This window comes from Neofelis nebulosa, chromosome 1 (assembly GCF_028018385.1).
Source record: "Neofelis nebulosa isolate mNeoNeb1 chromosome 1, mNeoNeb1.pri, whole genome shotgun sequence".
Classification (NCBI taxonomy): domain Eukaryota; kingdom Metazoa; phylum Chordata; class Mammalia; order Carnivora; family Felidae; genus Neofelis; species Neofelis nebulosa.
The window spans coordinates 217,606,980-217,621,539 of record NC_080782.1 but is presented as its reverse complement, the minus strand read 5'-3'; the positions used below and the strand labels follow the sequence as shown (position 1 = coordinate 217,621,539).

The 14,560-nt window shown below is 45.7% G+C and overlaps 1 long non-coding RNA gene across 1 annotated transcript; it reads left to right on the top strand.

Annotated features, from left to right (window-relative positions):
- The first annotated feature begins 79 nt into the window (after positions 1 to 79).
- LOC131485318 (uncharacterized) lies at positions 80 to 13,660 on the top strand. Its single transcript, XR_009248770.1, has 3 exons — positions 80 to 510; positions 13,102 to 13,412; positions 13,506 to 13,660. It is a non-coding gene; the product is annotated as an uncharacterized LOC131485318 (long non-coding RNA).
- Positions 13,661 to 14,560: the final 900 nt, after the last annotated feature.

Sequence of the window (14,560 nt, the reverse complement as noted above, 5' to 3'; positions counted from 1 at the left end):
CCACTACCCCCTGGCCGAGGGCCGGATTGGAGGCAGCGGCCGGCGGGCCTTGGGGGGGGGGGGGGGCGGTTCTCAAAAGACAAGTGGAATGAGGGCGAGTCCCGGCCCACGATGTTGGGGGACAGTTTAAAGAACCTCCCCTTCAGGGGTCTGGGGAAGGGCCCTGGGCGAGAGAAGCCCACCACAGGACCCTTCTCAAGTACTGCGGAAAGGGCTGGAACTCCCCAAGGATGCGGATAAGTGGGTGCGAGGATGGAGTGGGCTCTGTCATCTTGCCTTGGTAGCTGAGGGCCTTCCATGGAACACTGGCAGCAACCGTCAGCATCTGAGTGGAGGAAGGTCCTAGGCCTGCAGCCCAGCCAGATGTGGCGGTCACTACCCTAAAGTGGACGGATTTGACCAGCTTAGGCTCCCCACCTGCCTGGAGCAGTTTGGCCCTCCTCCAGCCACCCGCGTCCCAAGGGCTCTGAACTGGGAGCTTCCCTGCAGCGGAGGGATAAAAACTGAAGTGTATGTGACCCACAGACGTTGGTGTTCGGGCCCTACAGATTGCCTGGTCGGCGGTGGGGGCAGGGGGAAAGGGATTCAGTCCCTCACTTTTCCTTGTGCCGCATGAACCGAGGTGAGCTCTTAGAAGCTCAGAAGCGTTGAGGAAAACGGGGAACGTCAGCCTGGAAGGTCCGGGGCAGCAGGAAGCGGTGGGAAGAACGGAGGCATTAGGCTTGGCTTTGGCTCGCGCACCCCAGTGCTTCCCTTGCAGGCATCTGTGGCCGGGCTTCTAAAGGTTTTGTGTGGAGAGAGTGTCCTAGGGTCAGTAGGAATTTAGGGGAAGTTCCTTCTTTCTTTTAAGGGCCCTTTATTAAGCTCATCCTCGCCCTCCTCCCCAGTTCTTGTTGTCCCAGCTCTGATACGAGCTGTTTTGGGGGGTTGCTTTCGGCAGCCCAGAAGAAGACAATCTACCTAGCAGTTAGTAAAGTCTGGCCACGACTTTTCTGGCTCTAGAGGTCAGTTGAGTTCGCAAACCAGTTCCCGCCAACATCTCCACCATCAGTACAGAACTACAAACCAAGCGGGCCTTTGCATGGGGAGAGAGGGCCGTCCCATCCCCCACCGTGATGTGAGGCCCAGAAAGTTCCTCTCCCTGACTCACTTTTTACAAATCTTGACCACATTCCCGCGGAGGAGGCGGAAGGTAAGTCTCCGCCTGAGTTGAGCACAGACCTGGTTCTGGGGACCATTAAGGAAAAGATACGGGCCGAGATGGTTATCCCTTTGGGCCTGCAAGCAGAAATGTGTTCTCACCTGAGAGAAGCCTGCCTTCCCACACCCCTTGTCTGGGAAGAAATTCTTGACCCCTAATGCCTGCTCGATGGTGGCCTTTTTCTTGCTTTGCTTTGCTTGTGTTTTTTTTTTACATCATTAAAAAAATTTTTTTAAAGGTTTTTATTTTTGAGAGACCGAGAGAGACAGAGCACGAGTAGGGGAAGGGCAGAGAGAGAGGAAGACACAGAATCTGAGGCAGGCTCCAGGCTCTGAGCTGTCAGCACAGAGCTCTATGTGGGGCTCAAACTCGTGAACCATGAGATCATGACCTGAGCCAAAGTTGGACGCTCAACCGACTGAGCCACCCAGGCGCCCCTAAATGTGTGGTTCTAATTATACAGCAGAGGCTGCGTACCCACAGTCAACATGTAAATGAAATAGGCTGTGCAGTGAAAAGTAAGGGTTTTTCGTTGCCCTTCTCACTAATTCCCACGGGTCCTAGGTGACCCTTCCAGTATTTTTTATTCATATACAAATACCCCTTAGGATGATTGTATAGAATTTGTTGAATTACTGCTAGGCAGTTATTTCCAGTGTGTGTGTGTGTGCGTGTGCACATGTGTGTGTGTGTTTGTCTACAATGCTTTAGTGAATATCCTTGCACATCTACCTTTATGCACTTGCACTTGTGCAAGTACACATGTGCAACAGATGGCTGGGAGTGACACTGCTGCACCTTTTCAAGTCCTTTGGTAGAGTCACTGCTGCCGGTTTGGGACGGGTCCATCGGCCGTGACTTGCACCCTACCCATCTGGGCCTCCCCTCCTGCCCCCACTCTGTAGATCCCAGTCCTGCTCATTGCCTTGAACATCAGCATTATTTGCTGAGAAGGGTCTTCCCTCTCACCCTGGCTTCTGTCCCTTCCTACCCCACCGTCAGGCTGCCGTGAACTAGAGATTGAGCTGGCTCATCCCCTTCTACTGGGAAGCCGGGGCCAAGGTCTGAAGCTGTGTCCCTGGAGTTCCAGAGTGACCCCAGGGCTAAGAAGGAGCAAGGCGTGGGGTCATCTTGCGTTTTGGAGGTGGGAGGACTTAAGAGAGCAATGGAAGCTTGATCAAGAGCCGGAAGTCCCCTTGGCTGAATTCGTGGTGGCAGCAGGAACTTTAGGGCACACCAGTGGCGCTCAACCACAACTTCTAAAATGGCTCTGGGTGAAGTTGCGGGAAGCTGCCCGGTGATTAAAATTTAATTTGGGCTGGTAATTTTTTCAGCCTTTAGAGCAGGAATTCGAATAAGCCCTATGTCTATCCATCACGAGTCTGCCCCGCTTCGAGTGCTCGGGTTTGTGACTGTAGGCTCTAGGTTTTACCCATCTTTACAAATGATGTATTATCAAGGCCCACAGATGCTACACTACCGGGTTGTGATGTAGTGGCTACCCGTCACTTTTCTGTGGCTGACCAGCGTGCACATCTCCTTTCTGCTTGGGGGACTCCCGCGCCGTGTGAGAGTTAGGACCCTCTTTACCACTGTGGGAGCCCACTGGGACAGATACGGCATACCTTGTGTTGTTGTGCTCTGCCGTATTATGCTTTGCGGATATTACGCTTTTTACCATCGGAGATTTGCGGCAAGCCTTCGTCGAGCCTGTCTATTGGTGCCATTTTTCCAACAGCGTTTGCTTCCTTCATTCGTTGCAGTTTGGCAATTCTTGCCATATCCACACTTTTCCACTATTTTATGTGTTACAGTTATCTGCGATCATTGTTTACAACTCAGTGAGAGCTCACATGATGGTTAGCATCTTTTGGCAATAAAGTAGTTTTCAAGTAAGGTATGTGCTTTGTTTTATTTTTAGGTGTAATGCTATTGCACACTTAATAGACTACAGTGTACTGTGAACATAACTTTTATATGCACTGGGAAACAAGAAATCTCATTTGACTGGCTTTACTGTGATACTCATTTTATTACAGTAGTCTGGAACAGCACCTGCAGTATATCTGGTGTATGCCTGTGGTTGGCAGGGAGGGGGGGGGGTGAGGCCCAGATTGGCCAATCATATGCTCCTTTTGGAACTTCGAATTTTGATCAAACAGCACAAAAACCAAGGGACCAATCAACGTTCACCCTGGCGGTGGGGTACCCAAGAGGCAAGCAGCATTCATCACTGGAGGGAGTGGTGGTAAAGGCGGGGGTGGTAGAGGGGCGGATCCCACTTGATTTGTGGTACCTGAAATTCTTAAACCCCCCTTCTGCTTCCATTGGTCAGAGTTTGTGTTGTTTGCATCCAAGAACCCTGACTGACATTCATGGAAACAGACAAAAACCCAGAAGGTCCTCCTTGGTCATTTCCCTTCCAGATCTGGAATGATTGCCATGTCACTGGAAGCCCTCAGACATTGTTAGCCAGCAGTCTTTGACTTGTCTCGCCAAGGGGAACTGAGGATAGAGGCCTTGGTGACAAGTGTTGTGGGTGGCCAGTTGTGAGTATGGCTGGGGCCATTGACAGACACACCTTGCTTCAACAAAACCAGCAAATCACCAGCCCTTCAAATTAATACTTTGTTTCTTCTTCATCCAATACTTTGTTTCTTCTTCATCCAAATCATTTCCACTACTGCAGGAGTAGAGAAAAATTTGGCAGATCTCAACATCATCTCCTTTCGCACATGTTAGATTCTGGTGCCAATGTTCACGAAGGTGTCTCCACGGTAGGCAGAGAAAAGAAGAGAGCTGACAGCCAATGTTATCTGCTGCACGCGCTGGAATCAACTCAATGCATTAGATTATGATTTCGTGGACTCACGCCACATTGTCACTGGAAAGAAACTCAGTCGTTTGCTGTGTTTACTGAGCGTCTACTGTATGCCAGACACTATTTTAGACACTGAGAATTCGATGATTGATACAAGAGCTTCTGCCTTTGGGGATTTCTCAGTTGTGTGGGGGGAGACGAAGAAGTAAACGTTTGGAGACTGCCCTAATTTCACAGATTAGCCACAGCCTCGGAATTGCAAAGCGATTTGTAGCAGAACTGAAAGCCAAATTGAGGCCTCCTGACTCCCCGTTTTCTCAAAAGAAATATTTACTAGGTAAACTTGGAGACAGGGTGACAGGCCAAGCTTTGGAGCATCTTATGTGTGCACAAAAAATCTCTCTCTCTCTCTCTCTTACACACATACACACACACACACGCACCCACACGCAGGAATGCACACCTGTGCATGCATACATGCATACTGCAGAACAAAGATAGTTTCCATTTCAGACCTCCAAGGCTTGAACTTCGGTCCATAAGTGGAGGTGGAAACAAACTTTAGCCATTACGATAACTGTCATTCCTTGACCCCAGAGGTGATCAGATTAAACCTTAAAATGCAAGATGTGATTACCCATCTCCAGTCTGTAATTGGCTGGCCACATTTGTCATTACTGGCAGTAAAACCTTCATATCCCAAGGGGAAAACACATACCCTGCTACAGTACTTTCCCTAATGACTTCCCGTGGCAATCCACACGTGGCTGAAGACATGTGAGGTGATTCCACATGTCTGAGCCCAAGTAGTGGCTATGTATCTCCCATGAGCCTGCCCCTGCTAGGATCTCAGTGCTTTCGGCACAGAGCTACCTTGTTTCAGTTCAGTTGGGTGCATGTTTTTAATGGCTGGAAGAGTTTCCTGGCAGGGAAGAAATAACATCAGGAATAATATCTAACGTTTCCTAAGCACTTCCTGAAGAGCCGGACATTGCCAAGTGTTTTACATGCACCTTCTCACTTCTTACACAACCCAGTAGGTACAAGGGCCCTGGACACAGACAAAGCCTCCACTTATAACTTTAGTGATATGTGTCTTTTCTAATCTATAAAATGGGATACAGCAATAATGCTTATTAGGATTGTTTCGAGACTCGGTGCAATCCACGTTAAAAGCAGTAAGAGGCTGGATCGTGGTTCTTACTTAATAAATGTTAGCTACCGCTGTTATTGTCTCCATATACCATTGAGGCAACAGGTTTATGAAAGATAGGTAACTTGCCCAAGGAAGGTCAAGACCACGAGCCATAGTCCCTGCCTTCAGATAGTTTGGAGTGTTCTTGAAGTACTTAAACACCACTGAATGTCTCAAGTCTGGATGAACACAAGAAGCCATTGAATTGAGAGACAGAACATGTGGACAATCTTTCCAGGTAATTTCTTTTTAGTTACATTAAAATCTGAAAAAAAAAAATTCAAGCGTTACCATATCGAAAAGAAAAATTGGTCTTTTTCATCCCTGACTCTAAAGTTCAAAGCAACCACTGTGTGTCTTTTCTATGTAAATTCAAGCATGCATGCATAATACACTTTATATATGCACACATATATATTTAAATGAGCTCTTTACAAAATCCTTTTAATCTCCTCTTGAAAATCTCAAAGAGTATCATATTATTCAATATGATCTGTGCCTTATTTTTGTTTTTTTTCAGTTGGTAGTATATCACGGAGGTTGATCTACACCGTCTAGATCTATTTCATTCTTTTAAAATGGCTGCATGGTATTCCACAGCATGGAGATATAATAATTGATTTAACCAATCCCTTATTGATGGATATTTAGATTATTTCCAGTTTTTCGCTACTATGAATCAATGAAAAACCTTGTGTGTGTGTTTTTGCAAATACGCATGCATCTATTGGTTGGAGAACTTCCTAGAAGTATAGTTACTGGGCCAAAAGTTATGTGCACAAATGTGTAATAGATATTGCCAAGTTATCTCTGGAGAACTTGTATCAATGTATACTCCTCCCATAATGTATATAACTGTGTTCAGGCTATTATTTCCAAGTTGTATGGCCGTGAACAAAACAATCCTGGGTAAAGAGCATTGCTTCATTTTATTTCTTTATATTTACTAGATTGAGTGCTCTGCTAATGAGGCCAAGGTCATGAATTTATGCACTAACTATTCAATTAGCTTTGCTGTCACTTTAGTCAAGGTTAGTTCTTTCCATGTTCTGTGAGTCACAATAGAGACTAGAGTAGAAAATGGACAGATAGGCAATATTCTTGACCATTTCTGGATTTAAAGAGTGTAACTTTTTAATGGTGAATTATTGAAAGATCTAAATGTTTAAAAATGATAATATTGCTAAGCTTCATTATTTTTAGCAAGACATATTTGTCTTTAGTAGACTGCTCTAAACAATTTAGAGAAAGAGGGCTTATATTTATGAATAATCCTTGCCTTTCATAAACCGTTAGCTCCTTCATGGCATAGACCACAGCTGTTCATCACGGTGACCCCATAAGCTGTCATGGTGACAAACAGTAGGTGTTCAGTGAATACGGAATGAAAGAATGGTGGAAAACTGAGAAGATTTGGGGGATTTGGGTATTGCAATTAATATCTATTCAGTATTTTATGTAGTTGGTATTTCATTCATTCAGAGTACCTGTCGACTTGTGTTAGGTACACAAAACAGGTTCATACTCCGAGTTGTGACCCTGGTGTCTAAAACAGATAACGGTGTAAGCCCTCATTTAATTGCATTTGCTATTTGTTTTTGATCTCAGTGAAAATTTAAATTACCATTTTAAATAACAGTCGTGTTTTCCTGATCCAATTCACTCATTCCTCTTTATAGTTATTATTTATTTTTTAATCTCTGTCAGGTCTGATTTAAAGAAAAGTCCTGCCCTTTCAATAACTGCATCACAAAGTTACTTGAAAGGAGCTTTGTGAATTATCAGGAATGCTATTGGCTTTTCTGAATGTCAGCACATTAAACTCAGGATCCCAGCTTCTGGAAACCTGTCACATCTGATATACTTTAAAAGGATTTTGCAAAGAGCTCATTGGCAGCGATATGTATGGATTAGTAAACCATCTGCAGAAGGTCCAGATGTTTGCACGGAGCTGTTTTCACAGAAACCATAGCAGCTTTTTAATTGTACAACATCCCTGCATGATTTTGTACGTGGAGGGCTCTGGGCCACACTGGTTTCCTCGGCTTCATCTGGGTGGAAAACCAGGCAGGGGCTGCCCTTGAGTAGTTTCAAAGTGAAATCTGAACCAAGATTAGGAAACAGGGACTAGGAAGAGGAAGCTTTGAAGGGAATCCCTATTTGGGTCACCGTGGCAGCATCTAGAGCCGCCATGTCACTGGGAAGTACAAGCCTAGGGGTACAGGCATTGTCCCTCTCCCACACCCACATACACACCCATTTCATCTGGGAACACAAATCAAGAAAAAGCTAGTCTGTGGGAGAAAAGGAAGTGATTCAGAGCGTTTGGCAATCATCATCAGCACTAAGCTGATTCTCAGGAATTCCTTTTAGCGAGATATTGGGTGTGTGGTTTAAGCTGCCCTTTGACTCCAGAGCCCTTTGTCCAAGTGTGACAAAATACTAGCAAAGAGGGACTAGAGAGCTGTGCCACCACCCTCGGGTCAGGCCCGGGGGATGGTGTGAATTCTTTCTGACAGTCAGGCAGAGAATTCTATTGTCCAGTTTTCAAGGCGATTTACAGGGCTTAATTAGTCAATCCCCACGCCACTATGGGGAGAGAGGTCAATGTTATTATTATTCCAGGTTTACAGCTGAGACACTAGCACACAGATGGTGACCCTACAGGATTTCTCTACAGGAGGGTCTCAGGGGCAACAATCTGGTCTGAGGGGGATGGGGTGGGCAGTGGTAGGAATGTGTCCTGAAGTCGTGTTTGCAAAACATTTTATACACACCTGAGAAAACCCCAAACGTGCCCAGCCACCCTGGTACCATCTCTTTGGTGCTCCCATTGCCCACAGTGACAGCTGATTGCCGGGGGGCAGTGGGGGGATGTTCCCACGGGCATACCAATGGTGGCAGTGGGTCAGGGTTCAGGTCGCCCAGTCTCCCCGCTCTTTGTTTTTTTTTTTTTTTTTTTTTTTTTTTTTTAACGTTTATTTTTGAGACAGGGAGAGACAGAGCATGAACAGGGGAGGGGCAGAGAGAGGGAGACACAGAATCTGAAACAGGCTCCAGGCTCTGAGCGGTCAGCACAGAGCCCGAGGCGGGGCTCGAACTCACGGACTGTGAGATCATGACCTGAGCCGAAGTCGGACGCTTAACCGACCAAGCCACCCAGGCGCCCCTCCCCTCTCTTTGTCAGAGCTCCTCATTTGACAGTCCACGATCCCCCCTCCTACATGGACTCATGGGACTTTGGGGTTGAAAGGGACCTGGGGATTATCCAGTCCAACTTCCCACTTAAAGGGGGTGCAGAGCAAAAGTCAAAAGGAGGAAAATTCATCATGATCGTGCTTGGTAACTGAGACTGGTAATTTTCGTATGCAAAAACTGTACCCAAAGAATCTGAGCACGTGGGGTCCATTTTCTCTTCGTTTCGATAATATGTAGTGCACGTAGTTAAAATAAATCACTTCATTTGAACACGGTAGTCATTATTCTGTAGTAAAAGTCATAAACACGGTTTGGCAATTAAAGGAACAAAGTCCAGAAGGAAGAAAATGTGACTGGTCGACTGAGGGCTTTGTTGCTCCTTTGTTCTGGAGGAACAAACATAGGTTTCTTTCAGGTTAATGGTGGTTAATGTTAGCGTTACTGTTTTAATACTAAAAGTTCACCACTTTACTGGCAAGCCTGGTTCTCCAGAAAAGTCCCAGGGTTGTTTCCATCTACACATCTTCCCCGGTCACCCAGTGTCATGGTGCCCCTTTTATGCGTTATCTTTTGTCGTCATTGATATTCGTATCCATGTGATACGTATCCACATGGTTCGTATTTGCATGATCTGTTCTCTGGTCACCTTCCCTACGGTGCTTTTCACAGCGCTCTGCACAGTCAACGTTTCAAAGGCACTGACGTTCAGGCAGTGAGTGCACTTCACATCAGCAAAGCTGGCCTGTATTAAAAATATCCTGAGGGTGCATCCCACGTTTTGACTCTATGCAATGGGGCCGGGGGGCGAGTGTTTATACTGCTACCTGCCAAAAGGGTAGGCTGGACTTACAAACAAATCATCTAGCTCATCCAGCAGCTCTCTTTGTCTGAGAGACAGGGCCCTGCTCACCTCTGTCTACAGTAAACCACAACTGACTTTTTTTAAGGGTCTCCTTGCCTCTGTGCTCATGGCTGAGGAAAGAGCTCATGGAAAGGCAAGGTCCATCTAGGTCTTTCTCCCAATGGCTAAGAGTGCCAAAGAGGCAGAGCCCGTTCACCTGCCTGTGATCCGCCCTTCCTCCTGCTGTTTCTGCCGCCTTCCCGAGATGCGCGGACCTGAGCGCCCATGGGAACCTCTCAGTGTGTGGCCATGTGGCTTTGTGGCCTCCGTGCCTGGCGTGGGCCACATCTTCCGGCTTTGCTCCAGTGAGAGCCAGGGAGAAGGTGTCATGTCATGACTGCTATTTTATCCTTTTCCTCCTTGCCCAAACCCGCAGAGCTTAATCAGTACCCAACAAGCTTTATTACAGACTTGGCTTTCCCAGTGACAACTTAATGAAAAGGGACCTTCAGTCCCCTTCTTGTTTCTCTCTATCCATTCCTTTGACTCGGACTCCACCCCATAGGAACTCACTCCGACAAACGGTGCGGTTTGCCCTCTCCATCCCAGGGCCGGTGGAGATCTGGAAATAATTGACTCGTCGGACACTTCTCTCCAGGGCCAAGCTCGTCTAAGTCACATTGTGGTTTCTTCTGCTTCATTGGCTATTTGTTTTCTTAGCCCTGCAATGTGCTTCCGCTTCACCACCCCCCTCCATCCTGTGTATCTTGTTTATCCAATGTGGGCGGTTGCCAATTTAAAAGAAAGAAAATGACGGGTTAGGGCTCTGAATAGTTTAGGAGGGGGAGGAAGGGGACAGGAGGACAGAGAAAGAGGGGCTGGGCCGCTAGAAAAACTTTTGGCTGAATGGGACCTTGCCAGCAGAGATCCGGGATAGATGTCTGCAGGGTAGATTGCCTACGTGCTGCCTCATGCCCACAGTGGCCCTTTTGTGAAATACGGTTTCTTCCTTCCGCTGTCTACCAACTACCAACTCTTTATTCGTCCTTTTCCTCAGGATTCCCTCTTTCTTTCTTGGAAAGGATTTTCATTTTATTGTTATTTCAAGTGGCTGAGATGGTTTACCATTTTTAAAAAATTGTGGTAAAATATACAGAACATAAAATGTAACTATTCCAGAAGGTACAATTCCGTGGCATTAAGGGCACTCACAATGTGATGTAACCATCACCACTATTTCCAGAATCTTCTCATTATCCTCAGCAGAAACTCCGTACCCACTCAACAATAACTCTCCCCAGCCTCTGGTAACTTCTAGTCTATTTCTGTTTCTATGAGTTTGGTCTATTCCAGGCGCCGAAATATAGTTCTGCAGTCTTAGTTTCCTTAAATGGATAAGAATTGGCTCAAACCCTCAACGCACTTCTGTTAGGTTGCTGAATGACCATCTGGCAGGCTGAGTTGTTCCTCAAATAATCCAGGAAATGATGGTGCACCTGAATTACTCATACTATGGCTCCTGGTAAACAGTTTGATTCTTCTTCATATTACGCTCTTCAAAAGCCTTACTGTCTCCCTCCCCTTCGCTCACAGTATTTTATTTTACTTATTTATTTATGTATTTATTTTTTAGTGTTTATTTTTGAGAGAGAGAGAGAGAGAGACAGAGCATGAGCCAGGGAGAGGCAGAGAGAGAGGGAGACGCAGAATCCAAAGCAGGCTCCAAGCTCTGAGCTGTCAGCACAGAGCCCGATGCGGGGCTCGAACTCACGAACCTTCAGATCATGACCTGAGCCGAAGTCGGATGCTCAACTGACCGAGCCACCCAGGCACCCCTCACTTATGGTATTTTAAAAATAGTTTACTAAAAACTAGTTTGTCATAAAAAGGTGGCAGTTGCCTTCGTCACTGTTATTAGGAAAGACTCTAGATTCCAGGTTTTGAAACAAATTCTCTTTACTCCTTTTTTAAAACTGTGGTAAAATATACAGGACATAAAATCTACCATTTTAATCCGTTCTGTGGCATCAAGCACGTTCGCGTTGTTGTGCTCCAATTCACTATTCATCTCCAGAACATCTGTATCTCCCCAAACTGAAGCTCTGTTCCCATTAAAAACAACTGTCCTGTCTCCCCCTCCCCCAGCCCCTGGTAACCACCATCATGTCTATGAATTTGCCTGTTCTGGGTGCCGCATATAATTCCCTTTAATTGACTCAAGGTCTGTAAATCCTGTTCAACAGCAGCAACGGGATTTTGCATCAAGGGGAAAGGGATTTGTTCAACTTCTGGTCTTTATTTCAGGCATCTGTTTTAACACAGGTGGACTTGGAGAGATTTACAGCTGGGTTCCTGGTTATAGATTGGCTTTTTGAGATTCCTTTACGGTGATAAGGAAACCACTTTAACAAACGCTGTCCACATTGGGTTAGTTTCTTCTTGGGAAATAGGAATCACATGGACTATGTTTCTTCTGCTACAGGTGGGGCTTTACCGGTTTCTAAAAGCAAAATTACTTCCTTGAGGGACTGTTGACTTAGTTAACAGTTGGAGGGTGGCCCCTTGGGCACATTCAGAGCACTTTCAAATTCCTTTGGGGTAAGAGTGTAAATAAAACTTATTCTTGTGGCAGGGGAAGGAGAGCTTCTAGAACTGGAACAGGCCGCTCAGGTAACTACCTCAACGCTGCGTTTAGAGAAGTTGTTATTATTTTTCACTTTTTGGCAAGAGAGAGGAAGCATAGAGGAAAGGATATGAATTTGTTTTCTGCCATCTTGGTCCCTAAAGGATCAGGATAAATGTGTGGACGTAATTAAAAATAAACAGAAGAGAGGCACCTGGATGGCTCAGTCGGTTAAGCGACCGACTCCTGGTTTTGGCTCAAGTTATGATCTTGCAGTTTGTGAGTTCGAGCCGGTTTTGAGCTCTGTGCTCATAGCATGGAGACTGCTTGGGATTCTCTGTCTCCCTCTCTTTGCCCCTCCTGCATTTGCTCTCTCTCTCTCAATACATCCATCTATACATAAACAAACAAACAAACATTAAAAAAATAAAAATAAACAGAAGAGCATGAGCACAGAATGATTTCTCTATGTAAACTGCTCAGGACCCATCTTCCCCCGTGAGACATTTTTTGTGACTTCTCTGTAACAATTCAGCTGGTAACTTTTCCTTCTCCGAAATCCTCCTGCTCTTCTCCCAGACATTCAACTGGCAGTACGACTGCCTTAAAAAATTCTTTCCCTGTGTTTGAAGTCTGACTAACTTCCCAGCAAGACAGTAAGCTCATCGAGGACAAGAATCGGGTCTGCTGCAAGGTATTTAGCATTGCATCTGATCTTGGACAAGCTTTTATTAATCACCAAACATAGCACTTTGCCCACAGTCATCAATCGCGATTTGGTAAGGTTGTTACTAGAAGGGAAAAAATCTTTATTCGGCTTTCTAGCTTTCTAGCTTTTCATTCTTACACCGTCCCTCTTTTCTCCTCAACACCTGTGAGAATTCCCTCTTTTCCTTCTGTGCTGCCTGAGGCGGGAGTTCCTGAGCTTTCAAGGGCAGCGTTGGTGGAGTGAAAGAATACTGAATTTGGAATCAGAAGACATGGGTTTGAGTTCTGAAACCCTCTGTTGTGGGCCGGCTTTTGTGTTGCCTTCTGTAAAGCTAAGCAGAACAATAAACTTCCTCTGTCGAGGGAACACGTTGCTGTGGGGGGAGAAGCATGGGATAAACACCATGCGAAATGATGATGATGGTATGTAATCATAAAGACTCATTATTACTGAATGCAGATACATTCTGGTCTGAGACTCAGTTTCACAATTTGTTCTTATCTCCTCCCCCAGCACTGCCAGTCTGCAAGCTGGTTCCCCTTGGATATTTTACCATGGCTTGAATCTCTTAGCCTGAAATGCGATATATACTGTTGTAATCCAAGTTCCCCTGTTCACTGCTGTTCAACTCCAGCGCTGCTACTGAAGGACGGAGCTCAGTTCCTAGCTACCCACGTTTATACTTGCAGAGTCCTCCTCGACTCTGCTCTCCGCGAGTATTCTCCACGTCCATGCCATTAACGGGATGGGCCATTTTGAACACACTTGGGTTCAGTTGAAAGAGCTGGAGACAACGTCTTTTGCTCTCAGAGAATAGGGATCAGGTCAGTAGGGGACATAGGAGATTCAGTTTGAAAGCACTGACGGCCGGACTCAGTTAGAAACCCTAATGGTTGTCATTCCTATTGTTTCCCCAGCTTTAGAGGCGCCAACCCACCGAGTGTTGTGCTTCATGGGTCATGGATGTCAACACTTCCTACTCTGAAGCCGGTCATCACCTCTGAGACCTGGTCAGGTCCCCCCGAACGTGTACCATACATCTCCTTTATCACATTAAATGTGGCAGAGCTTGTAGGGGTGTAGCTTGACATTCACTTGTGCGATTATTCAATTAGCAGTTGGTGTTCCCTCCGGGCTGTAGGCTCCGTGAAGACAGACACCATATCTGCCTATCACCATTTCATCCCCAGGACCAAGAAGAAGAAAGGAAAATGGTATCGATTGACTGAATATATGAACGCCAAAACATACTAATATTTGCAGGATTATTTCAAGAGCCACTCAATGTCTCATGGGAATTCCAGATTCTGAATCTTCAAACCCTACTTGATTTGATTTGATTTCACTTTAAATGTATATTCATTTATTTTTGAGAGAAAGAGAGAGAGCGCGTGCGCAAGTGAGTGGGGGAGGGGCAGAAAGAGAGGGAGACAGAGAAGGCTCCACACTATCAGCACAGAGCCCGACTTGGGGCTTGAACCCATAAATTGTGAGATCACGAGCTGAGCTGAAATCAAGAGATGGACACTTAACCGACTGAGCCACACAGCGCCCCTCAAACCCCATTTTAAAGACAAAACTTCAGGTCAAATTAAATCATATCAGAGTGGTTAAGGGTATAGGCTTTGAGTTCAAATCTTGACTTTCTACTACTGAGCTGGGCCATCGGAGGCAAGTAAGTCACTTACCTTCTTTAAACTTCAACTTCATCTGTTGTGAAACCAGTTTCATAATATTTAATCTCCCCAAGTAGAGTATAACACTTGATGCATAATAGGCATTCGGTGAAAAGTAGTAATTATTAACCAACTGTTTTGGCTGGAGTTTCCACAGCGTACAAATTAATCTTCTTGTGTCGTTCCAGCACATGAAAATAATGGGTTATTGACTAGCGATGGGCCATAAAAACAAGCTTGTTGAAAGTCAAATCACTACTTCGAAAATCTTTGGGAGCTCACTTTCCTGGTTCGAA